General features: G+C 38.8%; 1 protein-coding gene across 1 annotated transcript in view; it reads right to left on the minus strand.

The window, feature by feature from the left end:
- pcdh11 (protocadherin 11) overlaps positions 1-14277 on the minus strand; it is a 140869-nt gene that overhangs the window by 11596 nt on the left and 114996 nt on the right. The window lies entirely within an intron of this gene.

Here is a 14277-nt window from a genome sequence, read left to right on the forward strand (position 1 = left end):
TATTAATTTGCACCATGTGTTTAGGATCTGTCTGTCTTGCTGCACAGTTGCAGTTTTCTCCATTTTCAACATCTCTGCCCTTCCATATAATAGAGTTGAATACGATTCCATCCTAAACGTGTAAAAGATATTGCCAGTGTTATATTTATAGTCAAAAAATGCCCCTGTAGCTATGGATTTGCTGATACTAATTTAACCTCACTGACATTTCATTTTTCATCTGCATTTATGTAGAGTTACAACAGCTTCAGTCAATTTGACACCAACAGGAATAACAGTGCCAAAAGATGCAAGAGCCTTTTAAAATGAAGTCTGCGACTTTTATCAAAAGTTATCAAACCAGGTAACACAGTTATCAAGAGTGCAGACTGAGTGTTATTATACATTATATGTTCTTGTTTGTTAGATAGGAAATGAGAAAGAAACTGGGAAAAGAAAAGAAACAAGATACACTCTGTACAAGCACGTGTCTTGTCTCTGGAGGGAGACCATTCACACAGAAATAGAAGAATATGAAAGATTATTTCAAACAAATAGAATCTCAGTAGAAATAATTGGGTTTGTAATTACTAAGACTTTATCACTTCACTCGGCCTTATGCCCACTCCAAATGTACAATCTGGATAAGCAAATGGATGGTCATTAATAATAATAGCGCTATTAAAACCCCTTGGTGTTGCACTGAAAAGAGGGATGCCATTACTTTCATCGCAGCTCTGGCAATCGTCATTTGAAGGAGAGACAACTGTCTAATTTTCACAGCATCACAAAAACAAGACGGCATTTCAACATCCTCCTTCCTTTCTCAGGGCTTACATTTTTGATGCTCGTCTTATAGTTTGATGATGTCTACTGATGTGTGAACTCCTGTTGTACTCAAAAGCTTTAAGCTGAGACGGATTTCTGAAGAGATGGAAATGATATGACAACATCTGTGACTTCACTGGAAAGGGCCAACATTTATCTGAATCAGTCTGAAAATGAACTTTGTAAGCTTCAAATGCTGTTTGATTTTTTTCTACTTTTATCAGGAGGAGATACATTAAAATCCCTGGTGAAGATGACATTGTTAAGCATTTTCTACACTAAAAATTTTGATTTCCAAAATTCATGCACCAAAATGGTGAAAATATTTTGACCAATAAAACGATCCAAATATTACAATAACGTGTTTTTTACAGGGATCCATCACAAAGAGAATAAAGAACGTTTAGCGGAGCTAGAGTTTAGCAAGAAGTTAGCTTGCTAGTTTCCCTCTAAAGATGACATATCACAATGTGACTGAAGTATTTCTGAAAAAAAAACAAACACACAGCAGTGCAATAGCTTTGGGCATAGAAAAGACAGAAGGCTAAGTAGCACTGAGGTTTAGAGTGTTAATGAAGTCGAGCTACCTGACGCATAATAACCTGCCATGTGGTGGCTAGCTACAGTGCTATGATTATGCTAATACAAACGCATGAGTACAAGGAAAATGTAGAGCTCAAGATTAGCCCATCCACAACATGAGGTTAGTAATTAACATGTTGGACTGTGGTTTGAATTACTTGCTATCACAAAGTCTTGATTCTTAATGTCCTCCTCACATGTTAGTTGGCCCAAAAGTTTAAATATTTAATATCTGGGACATGCCGAGGGTTTTCTCTGGCAAGTTTGACCACTGATTGATTACTTTGGGCCCCCCAAAGGCCCATGTTTTGGAAATAGGGCTGATACATCATTATTTCATGAACTGATAAACAGACTGTCCTTGCAGCCAAAGGGATGGCTGTAGAAGTAATTAAAGCATTCCTTTGTGGCAGTAGAAAAATGACGTGTTTGAACTTGAGAGTTTGTCCAAATTAACTCTGAAGAGGCTCTCCAATCCAGCTACTTCTGTCGTGTAAAAAAAAGCTATGCTGAGGTAAACAGTTTGTAGGGGCCTCTTTGGAATTAATTTTAACATGGATTTATGGTATTATGTTAAAACACACGTTGGGATTAGCACCTGCCTTGTTTGGTCATCCTCAACAGGCATTAGAACCCCTGAGAACTTTTACTTGTGTGACAAGCTCAGTGTGGATTTTTCCACTGAAATACATTATTTAGGGCAATTCTCTGTTGCAAACGATACAAAGCCAGATATAAGAAGTGGCAGAGTAATAGTTGCCCCTTTTTACTTCTTAAAACAAATAGTGCCAGATGTAATGAATGGCCTTTTTTGTAAAGGAGACAATGTGATGCAGATAAGAAGGGAGCAAGGTTGTCCATATATACTCTAGACTAATTACTTTTGATGCATTTACGGAGACATTCCTGACAACGGTGAGTCTCTGAGCCACATACGTATTTATCAGCACTTGTGGGACCTATACAGTTCCTCGCCTGTAATCCATCTAGCCTTGTCTTCTCTCGACCCTTTTTGCTTTCCTAGTGTTTGACCCATTGTAACTGAAAGTAATTGCAGGCAGAAAACAACATCTAATGATTACTTTATCTGGGAGTCTGAGAAAGAGTGAAAAGTCACAGACAGGTACTTTCAACAAAAGGAGGAGGCCTTTTTGTTCCCGACACACAATTTCAGACAACAAAGAATATTATTGACTTGCCAGAGATTAGAACACCAAAACAAATAACAAAGCACAGAGAGAGGACAAAGTGCACAAAGAGAGAAAGGATCTCTTGAACAACCAAGTGCCAAACACTTGCTTCTTTCTTTTTGTTGCCATTGATTAAAAGTATGTTGTAGGTAGAAACACCCATTTCTCCACTGAGAACGTACAAAACAGAGAGAATGTACAGACTTAATTTAATGCAAATTCCTTTATCTCCAAGTCACCTTTGTTGTGAAGAACAAGAAAAACCCTCAAATTTTCTATTTCGCCCAGCATAAAGCGCTTGCTAAAAAAGCAAGCCCCGACATCAACAACCACGACTGTGTGATTTCCATCAACAGAGAGCACAGTCGGGAAGGTAGAACACAGAAACAGTTTTCTTTCACTTGACTTTTTGTGTGTGACATTGGTTGATTACATCTCCTTCATTATGTCTGGACCACTATTGGGCCTTCCCACCCGAGGACAAGATGCCGGTGTCACCATCAACACAATCAGGCCTGGCCAAATACTCAGCATGGGCTAGATAGATGAGAGGTGCAAACACCATAACAATCTGCAATCAGCGCTCATCAACACAATGACACACAGAGGTGGAGGCACAGAGTTTCTATGGGGGGTAGAAACACAAGACATGTTGATGTAGGTACACACACACACACTCTGATGCTTTCATTTGAAAATCTTCTACAAGGGTAGCAATTCATTTTATTTTTATTTTTTTTGTAAACCTGTATGCTGCGAAGGCACTGGATGAAAGTGCAGATATACTGTACAGGTGTGCTGTTACCAACAAAAAAGCAATACATAAATGTATATTTATAAGACTAAAAAAATTGGATCTACCTTAAAATTCATTGCTCGTGGATGAATGTCTGAACATTTCCATATTGTGGAGATAATTTGAGAACTGGGAAATGGAAATAAAGCGTGTAAAATGAAAAGGAAGTAAAAAAAACATTACTGGAGAATTAAGACAGAAAGAAAAACAGGCTGATTAAGTGGGACATAACAAAGCACTCTGATATTTGCAAAAAGATTGGATTGTTCCAGCAGGAATACTATCTAAACAATCATGATTTTTAGGAAATGACTTTGATCTAAAAATGAAAATGCCACTCATAACACTCTTAACTTTCGTTTTAAAATCAAATCGGAAGCTGATTTGAAGCATAAGCAGGTCCTCAGAATCAAATCTATTATGTAAGAACTGGATATTTTCTGAAAATAGCTAATAACTATGAGACCCCTGATTCACATGATGGAAAAAACAAAACAAAAAAACGACTAGACAGACAAACTGTACAGCAGCCACCGACGTGCTACCTCCTGTGTCGTGTAACAAGCAAATTCATCACACTGACCCATTGCCCCCAATTATTATGGAAAACAAGAATGAATCAAATTAACATTGAAGAAGCTCTCCAGTCCAGTAGCTGTCTGTATAGCCAATGGATTCAACGACAGGAGAAGAGAGGGTAATAAACAAGGTTCCACTGTATATGCTATATATCTTGCAGTCATTGATGATTAGCTCTGTTTTCCCTTAGCCATACATTACGGTTATTGCCTTCATGGCCGAGCAGATAGGAAGCGGATACAAAGACATTGTGAAGCCCATCTTTCAACTGATAACTGGCAGGCTGAAAACCACTCAGCACCACGGGCTGCATGTTTTCAGTGTTTGAGTAATCTGGACATGCTGAAAATTGTAATCTCTTATATGACAAAGGTGAGAGGAGGACCTGATGTTTTTGTTGTGCTCTGCCAGGATGTCAGTTTATTGTACAGTGAGGTATTTTTGAGGGGAAATCATTCACTCTGTTATCAAAAATGAGTCTCTCTTCAGGAGTCAGCAGCCAAAGTCCTGGTGTTTTGTCCTAATAGGCAATACTGAAAATGTGTAATCTGTTTAAGGTGTCAGTATCAGAGGCAGACACTCATGCTGCCCTTTTCTCCTGCCTTTTCACTCTCCAGCTTTAAAATATTTTGCAGACAGCTTAGGCATGAATGGAGGCTGTATACAGCGTTAGCGACAGTCATTAGTGATGAGCAAACTTGCATTTGCAATATCAGTGTGTATGGTAGCATGGTAACGGTTTTAATATGAAGGGCAGACTCTCCCCAAATCCCCCTGAGCATGTACACTTTAAAGGTTTTCCTTTTCCGAAGCACCACAGACCCTCCTCCGGGGACAACTATTAATTTTTCACTGAAACCTCCCCTGAATAATGAATTCTGTCCTATTTATACGCTGTGATAAGTCCACTGAATGTCTAAAAAGGGGTTATCGTGAAAAGGGTAAGGCTTTCAGAGAAAGACCTGTTCCTGCTTAACATGTTTAATTCATCCGCATCGCCATGTTCTTGAAAGCAGGAGAAAAGTCATATAATGTATCACTGGCAAACATGAAAGCAGACACAAACGGCACATTCAATAAATCACGGCTTTACTTTTACTGTTTTGATGTTGACTGTCACAATCCTCCACCCAAACACCAGTCGCTGAAAGTTCAGATATATGCTTTTTACTCCTCCAGGCCCTGGCTGACAGATATGCTCTCACTAAAATCACAGAGGTACTCAGTGGCTTGTGTTAATGTTTCTGTCACAACGCACTTTATTTGGGGTGTGCTGAGTGCAGACATTGTCAACTAATGCTCACAACAGAGAGAGCGACAGCCACAGATAGACATGCAGAGGGGCAGAGCGCGTGGAAAATGGCAGTTGCTGAAACATAAGCAAAAGAGGTGTAAAGTTAAGTCCATAAATAATTCAATAAAAACTAGAACATGACTTCAAAATCTGAACAAAAAGAACAACCTAAAATACTTTTGATACTTAAAATAACTGTTTCTGCCGTGACTTTATTACTCCAGGATAGAAAAATGCTTAATTTTGTTGCAAAACTATTCATTACAGTCTCACTGTAACTATAGCACATAATAACAGTGTATAGTTGGAGTCAACATTTAGCAGTGTGCAAAAGTCTTGAGCTATCCTTTCTTTATATCTCGCTTTCAAGGAGCCAGGCTTTGTCGTGTTTTCTTTAACTGTTCTTATGCAATAGTTCTCCAGATGGATGCTTTTTCACTTATTCTGACATTCAGCAGAGATGGACACGTCAGGCTGCTCTGCAAGCTAAGTTAACTAAGATAACATCAAAGTAAACAGAAACAATAATATGATGCTATTACAATATAATGTTACAGATAAGCAGCATTTCACTTTTTAGCATTGCATTTAATTGATGTTATCAGCTCACCACAGACTTGCTTTAATTCTCATTTTCCTCTTTACTTTTTCCTTTTTTCACTCCTAGCAGGGTAATGATGCCAATCCTTTTCATTGATTGGCATCACTTGTAATGGGAGTGAGTGCAGTCAGGTGGGGCCCCCTTATGGAGAAATTTTGGTTTAGCAGTGGCAGCACACGGGCAATCCATTGCCAGCCTGTGGGGAGCTTCAGACTGCCTGTCTACCTGCAGAGAACGTCTGTTGCCTGATGGGGGCAGAGAGAAAAATATGTGGTACCACAGGTTTGTGGGCTACTTGTACTTGTGCTGTTGGTGGTCCATCAACCAGTCACGGAGAAGAGTGAAGTTACATAATTTCAAAAAGCTGTACTTGTCATATTGTATTTGGTTTTTTGTCTCTGATGTTTTTGTGCTTCTCTGCCGTCACTTCCTTTCTGTCCCACATGCAAATGTCAACCAATCAGCATTCAACTGACGCATAGTGTCATCCTTGTTGAGCACTGTGCATTTGGGGTTTTAGTGGACTGCAGGGGATCACATTAGTGGTGATAGATTATAGGCCTTCTGTAGGCAAATATCTCCACAAATGGATACAACTGCAATAGTATAACTTAGAATCAGACAGTTCAGGTCTCTCTGACTTTCATTACAAACTTTGCACATTGCCACTGCTAAAGTTTAAGGTTTGTGAGCCCTTGGAGGCTTCCAACTGGCCGGAGACTCTAGGAAGATGCGTGCCTTACTTGATGGCACGTGGCGCCTCTGGGAACACTACCAATCTATGAATTGCCCTCCACATTACTGTAAGCAGACAGAGAATGAAACAAAAGTCAGAAAGCAATGTCCTCCAAGAAGCCTAGAGAACTGTTCCTGAAGACTTCTTAAAGAAATTATAAGAAAGTGTGCCTAAGAGAATTCGGGCTGTCAGGAATAAAGGTGATCACACTAGATATTGACTTTAAAGCTCTTTAGAGTAGTACAGGCCCTATGCCTTATGTAAAGTAGGTTCACTGATTGTATTCTGTCTGCAATGATGAAGGCAGTCCTCCAGTGGCTACAGCTTTCCACAGAGGAGAAGACAGTTAACAGTTACGTGACTCCTTTGCGCTACAGACTGCCAACATCCCATTGACCTCACTGTCTTTTATATTGTTTAGTCCTGTGTGCTAACTTGAAGATATTAACACGCCACACCTTTGATTTTTCATTCACTCAGGACACCATCCTCTTTGTATTAAAAAATGTCCATAAAGAGGGTAGAAAAAGTGGTAATGCAAGCTGTATCTGCTATATCGTTTATATGTGTTAGCACACTTAAAGAATTAGATTGAAAGTACAGGTAGTTTGCCGCAGAAAGTCAAAAGTCTTGGATGTCACTAACATGTCCGTATGTTTATGGAATTATTAAAGTAATTGCCAGCAACCCCCGGCTCATCGATACAATCACCCCGGCTACACTGACATCACTATAGCCAGCTCTATTTGGGGCTTTATTCTAAGATACTGTGTCTGCTTGTGGGCATGCACATATCTGTGCATGTGTGAGAGCGAAACAGAAACAGGCTCTCTCTTTGTAATTCAGTGTGTGAAGGCACCAATACCTATCTCTATGATAATTTCCTATTCACTATGAGCAAAGACAGCAACACTGATACAATTCATTTCCCCTTTATTAACTGGTGCGGAAATGTTGGACCCAGCAGAAGTGACTTCTGAAGTCTTTCGGGGCTGTAGGGTGGTCGAGTTTGTTTTACGGCTGGGAAGAGAAAGCTGCTCATACAGGGTGGCTGATCTTAGGGGTCCAGCATACATAATAGTGTATCTGCCAGACAGAATTTTAGTCTTCACTGAACATTTAGTGGCCTCTCGAATCTACATGATACCTTGAGCGAAAGTGTATCAGTTCCAAAAGTACACATGCCCAGTTGTCTCTATAAATCTTTCACAAAGTTTCGGTATCATTTGTGGTGTTTACATTCCCTGGTTAAGTTTCATGTGTGACATCCAGAGGCAAGTCCAGTCAATCACAGTGACATTCAATTCACTAGAATTGATGACTTGCCATTTTTATCTAGCGCTGATGTCCTTTTTATTTGTCTTCATCCCTGACTTGTCCTCTCTCCACTCTGACATTGCTAATTATTTCAAACTATCAGGTAGACAGCTTCAATTTCAATTAAATCTCATCTTCTCTGTTGACCTTGGAGTGGAAAACAGGGTTGCACTCGCAGCCCTGAATAGTTCCTCTGGAAGTTATGGGTGTCATTTAAGATTTAAATTCAATTTGAGCTTGACTTCAGTGAACACACAGTGAGACAGAAGTGTGGTCAGTATATGTATTCCAGTAACACACTTAATGTGATAATCGAGAGGGACCCAATTAAAGCTTCAAGGCATAACTGGCTACTCCAACACACCCTGGGGCAGCTAGCAAGGACAGATTTACAGCCATACGCTGCTAATCTAGCTGTCTAGTAAGGGGTATGAATCTTAATGCACCGATGTTAAGATGACATACATGACATGGTAGTTTATGCTCACAGTATTAACAAGAATGCAAATGTAGGTTTACCAACAGAACGGTCACTTGCATCAAACTCATACTAACTGAAATATATACAGTATATATGTATTATTGAAAAGAAATGTAATTAATTTAAAAAAAAATCTGCAAAAATAGCTACATGCAGTTGTAGAGCCTGCTGAGAAAAAAGAAAGAAATGAAAAACAGAGACTAAACAGAGGGCACCATGTATGTAAGAAAAACAATTACGTGATATTGACAGCTAGTGCAATCAAACGCTCCCCTGCCAGACTCAATGAGGTGCCAATCAACTGAGTGTCTCTGTGTCGTGTTATTGCTGCTACTGCTGCCTTTCATTTTAGAGTCAGAGGAGATTCTGGCGTAGTGAATCATCAGTCGATACCTCAGAGCTGACGGTTAATGCTGATTGATGACACTCAATCCCTTAAACCAACTCCCCAGCATACCCGGCTCTCATCTGTAATAAACAGTAAGGCTAACAATAATAATAATAATAATAATAATAATAATAATAATAATAATAATAATAATAATAATAATAATCAAGTAGTATTGAGATAAAAGTATAGACATAGTGATATAAGTCTTGTTTTAATTAATACTGTGCCCAACTACCATCCTCCCCCCCATTTTAATGACTTTATTGCTGCTTTTTTCCCAGAAATGGGTTCCTCTGCAAATATTTACAAAAGGTCATCCATGATTGATTCAAGCTATAATTATAAAGATTATTAAAACAAAAGACGGAACACCGGGTGCTTTCTCCACATTGTCCAATGAAATACTGTGAATTCAAATGCCATCAAAAGAATGGCATTAGCCAACACAATGTGCAGACGCTGAAGAACAACTTAGTACACACATGCAATTAAAGTGATTCTATCAAATGTGACATTTCTATCATCATAACACTCTACCTTGCACTCCTTTTGCCTTCACCTGTGGTGACTTGCTCATGACTAGAATAATAGAACAAGACCACTCCTCGACAGAGAAAAAGATAATTTCTATCTAATGTGAATTTGTGTGAAACATGACGATAGGAGCCTGTAATAGGCACTTTCTAACCCAGAAATGTCAAGCAGAAGGAGGAACATTGCAACAAAACATAGGTATGAAATGGAATTGGTCAGGACTGTCACCCCTAGAAAGAACATAAAGTGATTCTCTCACTGTTCTACGGTCTTTGTCTCTACTCTGTCTGTCTCGATTTCGTGCTATTTGCGCTTCTCTGCCTTCTTCTTGCTGTTTATTGTCGGGACAATTTCAGGTAGTCTGATTTATTAAATCACGCTTTGGAAAAGGCAACTTCCCGTGCTCGTCTGGATACAGTCTAAAAATATATTGTACGCTCAACCTCATCCAAACATGATCTATAGTTAGGACCAATTCTTGCATTTCTTTCTTTCAGTTCTCTCCAACGCTGACTTTTTGTGGTACCTTTCAGTCAATTTACTAATTTGCAAGCATGTCACCCAAATAATGTCTAATTTGAAATTCAGTATGGAAATGTATTCACACTTATTATTTTACCATTTACCAAAAGTTTGTTTCTTTAAGAAGCAAAAGGAATACACAGCATTCTATAATATTGTTAGAGATTAAAACAAGCTGCCTGCACAGTGCTTTGAGACCGCAAGTGATGTGGGCTCGCATCCCCTTGATTCCAGTTGCCTTTTCATTCATATGTGCTTATAAAGAGCAAGGTTGCCCAATTATCATTTAAAGTGGTTAACATGCCCCAGCTGGCATTTCTTTCCATTTTCATCAAAACTATTATTCATTGTCATTATCAAACATGTTGAGAGCCCTCGTTGGAGTTGGCTGGCTATATTGCACATCTTCGCTTCAAGTACCGGTAAACAAACCTAAAGCTGGCAAACCCGAGTGGCAATATGGGAAATAATCATTAAGAAGCAGCTTCCTTGAAGCCCTGACCCGTCAAAAACAATTATCAAGGATTCAAATGCTATAAGAATGTGAATCACAAAAATGTTCCGTTTCTGACACCTTCTCTCCCTCCACTCTTCATTCCGTCTGCACTTTGCAGCAAACACAACAAAGAACTGTAAACTGTACTGGCAGAAGAAGAAAGGATATTAATTTTTCAACCTGGAAACTGTAAACTGAAAATACCTGTGAAGTGGATAATTCTGTCTGGGGGAGACATGTATTTTCCCCTTCCTTGTGTCAACACAACTTCTTTTGAGGTGTGCAGCGATGTCTGTATGGACCTGATAAGTCTCTTATTTTCAGCAAAGAGTAATTTGCAAAATGCAGATGGCTGTACACAGACTCTCCACATTGTTAATTAAATCATTCTGCCTTTGATGTTTTCTCAGGTTTTAATGGGAAAATAACAAAATTAAATAGGATGCTGTCTTCCCTTCTAGTGAAAAGAATGATCCATGGATGCTACATCAATTATTGAAGCTGAAATACTGTAAATAAATTAAATTAACCATAAATAAACCAGCATGACTTCCTAGTGAAAGCCCAGTATTGTTTTTCTTTAAACCTGTCAAGACACTGGTATGTGAAGGCCAGCATATATTATTCACAGCTATTTGCAAATCATACCTGTTGCCAAATGATCACGGACACTACGTTAAAGGAATAACAATACGTGGGTCTAATTCAAATGAAACATTGTATTTCGATGTAACCATATTATTTGAAATCTATGCAGGAGATTAATCAAAAAAGGACAAACTAAAAAATAAAAACATTAAAAAAAGCGGTCGCCAAGTAGACGGGGTGGTTTGGCGCCTTATGATTATGATTATATTCATCAGAATCCACCTTTCAGCATTTTACAATCTCCTACAACCTGTCTCTTAATTTGATCAATAAAGATGAGTTTCTCTCCTTAATGAAATCTGCACTCAATCACAAGTTTGTCAGCGAAAAGGTCAAGCAATAAAAGGAGATTTTGTTTGCAGAGGGGGAAAAAAAAGGCACTGCCTAATTAGTTTACTCTGCTCAAAATGGGACAGCTAAACAGCAGTCTTTCGGAAAAGTATGATGCAATCCATTTTATTTAGTCAATAGCTTCCTGGGCCACAAATATGCTGGGAGTATTACATGGCGACCTTTGCACTAATCAATCCTCTAACGCTTTGTGTCTAAAGAGTAAAGTCTGCAAATAAGGCAGAGCGAGTGTGTTTTCCAAGCAGGGTCAAGCTGATAGCACAATACAGCCCCTAAGGTGTTGATGGCAGGCTGATTATCTGAGCGGTTAGTGTTTTTACTCTGACCTCTAATTACTTCCAAGGCTAGTCTTTGAAAAAGCAATTATGAGCTGGGCCAAACTCTACATCTCACTTTAATGGTTCAATAATGTTAGAATTTATTTGTTCTAATTTGCAAAATGTCAGCAATAAGCAGACCAAAAAACCAAATAATTAAAAAAAAATCACTTTCATTTTTCCTCTACAGTGTGCCACAGGGTCCATGTTCCATTAAAAATCAAATGTTTCTTTTAGAGTCTAACCTAGTATTAATTAAATTTAGTCATCGCGTTTGGATCTGAAATGTGTACAACTGCAATCAAACATTCACACAACATGCATCCATATGACAAAAAAAGAAAAATAAATGTAATTTGTTATTCGCTAATATGCAGATGGTTTAATATTTGGCTTAATGACTAACCCTGTATTTGTAAAATATAAAGTTAGTAAAACACTTATATTAAGCACAATATGGGTTGCATGGAAGCATCCAAGGAAGTCTCTCTGCATTTAACTGCCAGAAGAGGGCATACGCTGTAGTCTCCCTCAGTGAGTCATTTCAATGTCTTGCTGTGTTAAGAAGTTACTTGAGACCCTTAATGCCGCTGCTAAGCCCTCTGATGTGCTATATGATCTGGTGCCTGTGTTGCAGAGTGATACCAACAATGCATGCTTACAAGATGCATCTATGTAACACTGCACAAGGCAACGAAATAGACATAAATTCTCTCTGGGATCAAGAAATGTGCAGTTGCTGTTGTTTGTGTTTTTTAGTTGTGCTCAAACAGAAAAAGTGTACACATAAAAAGAACAGATTACATTGCATGTTGCATGATTATTTTGTGTAAATTGCGTTCACCGTGTAGCTTATCCACCCACTTCAATCTTCAAGTTCAAAGGCAAGTGCTGCGGGTAAGGTTAGATTATTATAAGCGATCTTGTAATATTATGAAGGTATGAGGCACCTGCCTAAATGATATGTCCTGCTCCTGTCTAGCCACAGTTGTCCAAAGGCAACTTGACAGCATGGCCCCACAGACAGGCCCAAGATTAATGATTTGTGACAGCTTCAACGAGCCAGGATATGAACAGTCATCCTGCAGCCATTACATAAGTACAAACAGCTGTTGTTTCGGCAGAGGCTGTGATTTCTTACTGTAGCTGCTTCACATAGAACTGTGGCGGGAGAAGGGACCCCTGTCACATACAGATAGGCTGAACAATATTGTGGGGCAGCAGGGTTTATGGAGCAAGTGGCTGCATCACTGGTTGCAATTTCAATAGAGCAGGACTTTTCGATGTAGTCATTCTTCCTCTGGTCCCAAAATACTGAGACTGAGATATCTGAGGCATATGTGAAAAGAAGTAATTCGCTTTATACTGATGGCTTTGAGCATTCATGCCAATTCCTGTTGTGCAATTATAACAGACTCAGTTATGTTTGGCGCTAATTCTCCTGCTCAGGCTATGTTGTGATTAGCATAGGCATGAATGGAGCTAGACTAAACCTAGTCGGAGAATATAGTGAAAGGCCTGCGATTATATACAACATTATTTCTTTTCTGTTTCATTCTGAGAACATTGCCTTGTTCTGTAACAATAGGATTGAGATAGTCCCATTGTAATGAAAGCCTATTTTCAAACCTAGTGAATGTATGCAACATGACGAACCACTTTGTTTTAGAAGACAAAAGAGAGACTTGGCCTTGGCATATGCTTTCTGATACAGTCTGCTTGCTATTTCTAACTCTTTTCTTTCTAGATCACCCTAAAGGGGCATGCGGAGGAGCTTTGACTAGATGAAAACAGTTTAGAGTTTGCTTTGCACGGAAGGCCAGGTTGAATCCTTTTGAATGACCATCTAATCTGGTTTGTTAAACCACCAGTAATCATGAGCTGTTATTCAGCTATTATATTACAGAAAAATAAAATTTTTCTTTAACAAAATGTTCTGTTGCTACATTGTAACGATACATTATTATACATCTTAATTTACTTTTTCCAGGAAGGCTACACATTCTAGAAAAAATTGTGTTTAAAAAAAGGCACCACATTCACCTTTTATACAGTTCTACATCATATTTGCAAAATGTCATTGCATGTCTGCATGCACTGTCCTTGCTTAGGATTCAGCAGATGGAACCATGGGATGGAGGTTATCAGCCATCCCATTCCCCTCTGGACGGTAATTCGTTGTCGACAATGTGCTATGGACCCTAAAGGCCTGCCATCTGCTTACTTTTGCTCCTTCCAAAGGTGAGAAATTTCAAACTCCCACCTGGTTGATGTTTTAGCCATCAGGCCACCTCATGACTAGTGCCAATTACATGTCATGTAATAAATATGATACTTGTTTTCAATAAAGTAACTCTGGAATGTAAGTTGACAGAATACTATTTGCCCTTAAAATCTCTGTGTATTCTGATTGGTACAAGTATTTATTTCCTCTTTTTGAGGTTTTCTGAAAATTCAAAACCTATAAAAGGAACTAAACACACGCACTCCATTAACAATGACCCCCCTTCCCCCAATATAATACTAACAAGAATTCTAAGTTGGGGTTTTTTGCCTCCTTTTTGAGTTAACTCTTGATCTAAGCAGAAAACAGAGCAGTGACTTAACAGATACACTGTGTCCCAAGGGTGTCTTT

This window comes from Mchenga conophoros, linkage group LG2 (genome assembly GCF_057382185.1).
Source record: "Mchenga conophoros isolate Kocher_MC1m ecotype Shallow Benthic linkage group LG2, M_conophoros_male_GT1.1, whole genome shotgun sequence".
NCBI classification, from domain to species: Eukaryota; Metazoa; Chordata; class Actinopteri; order Cichliformes; family Cichlidae; genus Mchenga; species Mchenga conophoros.